Source organism: Sinocyclocheilus rhinocerous, unplaced genomic scaffold (genome assembly GCF_001515625.1).
Source record: "Sinocyclocheilus rhinocerous isolate Xijiao unplaced genomic scaffold, SAMN03320098_v1.1 scaffold1912, whole genome shotgun sequence".
Classification (NCBI taxonomy): Eukaryota; Metazoa; Chordata; class Actinopteri; order Cypriniformes; family Cyprinidae; genus Sinocyclocheilus; species Sinocyclocheilus rhinocerous.
The window spans coordinates 117,221-120,397 of NW_015634463.1; positions in this window are offsets into that span (position 1 = coordinate 117,221).

Consider the following 3,177-nt stretch of genomic DNA (forward strand, 5'->3'; position numbering starts at 1 on the left):
ATTTACCAAAGAATCCTGGGGGAAAAAAGTATCACAGTTTCCACAAAAATATTAAGTATAACTGTTTTCTGTCAAGGTAGCCTTCTATGGCGAAACGAAGAACAAGGAGATGTGGGCTGAACTCAAAGTAAACGGTCTTTATTAATCCTACACGGGGAAACTCAAGGCAGGCAGCGACACATAGAAAACACATGGACGTTCAATTCCGGACAAGGCAAACTTGGAAACACAGGGCTTATAAACACATGAAACGCAATCAGGGAGAACAGAAACAGGTGAGGAGTAGCCTAATCAAGGATAATTAATTGAACACAGCAGAGACAAATAAACATAACCAGGACAGGAACTAGAAGGAAACCAAATAAGGGCATACAGCAACAGGTGGCAGAAACAGAGGGAAAACAAAACAAAAACAGACCATAACCGTGACATTTTCAACATTGATAATAATAATAATACATGTTTATTGAGCAGCAAATCATCATATTAGAATGATTTCTGAAGGATCATGTGACACTGGAGTAATGATGCTGAAAAATCAGCTTTGCATCACAGGACTAAATTACATTTTAAAATATATTCAAACAGAAAAGAGTTTTGATGTTTCACCGTATTACTGTTTTTACTATATTTTTGGTCAAAACAAATCCTGGTTGCCATAACCCATTCATTACTTGTAAAGGGAGCATGAATAGAATTATCTGATTGAATAAAACAAAAAAATACCCACATTTTTGTTGATCACTGGCCATTTGAATAAAAGAAAAAAAAATTGCAATGGATGCAAACAATTCAATACAAAAAAAGATATGAGGGAAAGCAAATGAAATCTTGTCTCGCATATCCAAACATGCTTATGTCAGCAGCATATTGTATTTTATTTATTTATTTATTTATTTTTCTGACATGTTGTTATATCTTTCACTTGGATGTTATAAGTTGCACTGAGTAAATACAGCTGGCAAAAACAAAAACTGTGTCCGTCTTCATTTCAGGCTGAAGTGCAACAAAATGTGCTGCAAATCACTTTAGGTAACACTTTATTTTAAAGGCACAATATGTAAGATTTTTTTATTAAAATATCCAAAAACCACTAGAACAGTGTTATATAACGAAACAGTCACGAAAGTATTATTACACTAAGTGGCCTTTTATTTACTTAATATTATATTATCTTTTTAAAATATACTGTTAAGATGTGACACTAAAAGTTGTTGACATTAAGAAATAGCTTTTTCCCTCCCAAAGAATATGGAATGCAGAATTTCCATAGAATATTTTTGCATAGAGGCCGATGGGTAGTTTCTTCTTATTAAAGTCAATCACCTAAAGTCATAATTCATGCAAACTTGCGCTTGTCAGATGACAGTGAACTTGTGGTTGTCACAGATCCAGAGAAATTCACATAATTTTAATGATATTTACTGATATTTGTGTGACTCACTATATTAATGTCATAAACGGGTATAGGGAAATACATTAGCATGTCATAAGTGAATTCTCCGTGTGATGATTATCATACACAATGCATCGGTTGCCATAGTTTAACTGAAAAGCGGGTCTGTAGATTAAAAGTAGTCATATAGTTTCTTATTATCCTAAGTTAATGTTCAGTTTTAGATGTTTTAGATGCGTGTCTTAGTGTCCTGAAGTGTCCTTTTGTTTGTTCTGGGCCACTTGCACACAATGCAGCAGAGATTCCATAGATTTGCAAGATGACTGTGTGGTTTGACGTTACGCTATCTCTGATTTTGACTGTCACTGTCAGACAAAGAGTCTTTCTGCACAAGTGCACATGTATTGGTTGAAAAAAATCCAGAAAGTCTGCTTATGAACAGATTAGATTTTGATTAGTATTTGAGGATTCATTTTCTCTTCTTAACAGATTCCATCACAGATGGATCCAATACACAGTTTCTGATATCTTGTCTAATAGTTTCACTGATATTTTCACAGTAGTTTTCGGTTTCCACCTTATTGCACTGCTGTTGTTATGTGTGTGTAGCCTGTGCTTGGTTAAGCTTTGTTCTCAGTTTATCTTGTGCAGGTTGATGTTGTAGAAACACCTGTTCCAGACATTTCATTTAACACGTCATCACATAACATTTCTCCTCCACTGGGTTCTAAAGGCATAAAATAGTTCTAGTATTGTATAAGTTTAAGTGGGTTGCGTCTGAAAGCAGGTTAGGTAATCTAAACAGGTTAAGTCTGTTTAATCAATGGTTGTTGTACCGTAAGTGGTGCCTGCCTCATTCACTTTGAACAACATCCAGATGCCATTGTGTGAGGTCAAGGCTCAGTTAAGCTGCTGACAAAACATGTGTTAGACCACTTAATGTAATTATGCACGGTTTATAAACTACTTATTGATGCAACTAAACAGTGTTTAGTTGTTTTACTAGATAGCGTAAATGTGTGGGATTGACCTGTTCAACCTCAAAAGACATCACATATTAAAGGGATAGTTCACCCAAAAATGAAAATTCATCATTTACTCATCCGCATGTCGTTCCAAACCTGTATGCATTTCTTTCTTCTGCTGAACACAAAATACTTTGAAGAACGTTGGTAACCAAACAGTTTCTGGTCCCCATTGACTTCCATGGTATTTTTTTTTTTTCCATAATATGGAAGTCAATGGCTACCAGCAACTGTTTGGTTACCAACATTGTTCAAAATATCTTCTTTTGTGTTCAGCAGAAGAAAGAAACTCATACAGTTTTTGACATATTGTGCCTTTAAGTACATTTAAAAAAGTGCACTTTGTTATAATGTTGAAATAAAAGTTTTAAGATAAATTTTAAATGATTGTTTTAATAGGCTTTTGCTGTGCTTTGAAGAAACATGTAAAGTGCGGTTACACTTTATTTTTTATGGTGTCCATGTTACAGTGTAATTATACATTTAAGTACTGAGTAATATTAATTAACTACATGTACTTACTATATGGTTAGGGTTAGGATTAGGGTTTGGTTTAGGGTTACTTGCATGTAATTATGCATAATTTATAAAGGTTTTAAATAGATTAATTAATGTTTTAAATACAGGTGCATCTCAATAAATTAGAATGTCGTGGAAAAGTTCATTTATTTCAGTAATTCAACTCAAATTGTGAAACTCGTGTATTAAATAAATTCAATGCACACAGACTGAAGTAGTTTAAGTCTTTGGTTCTTT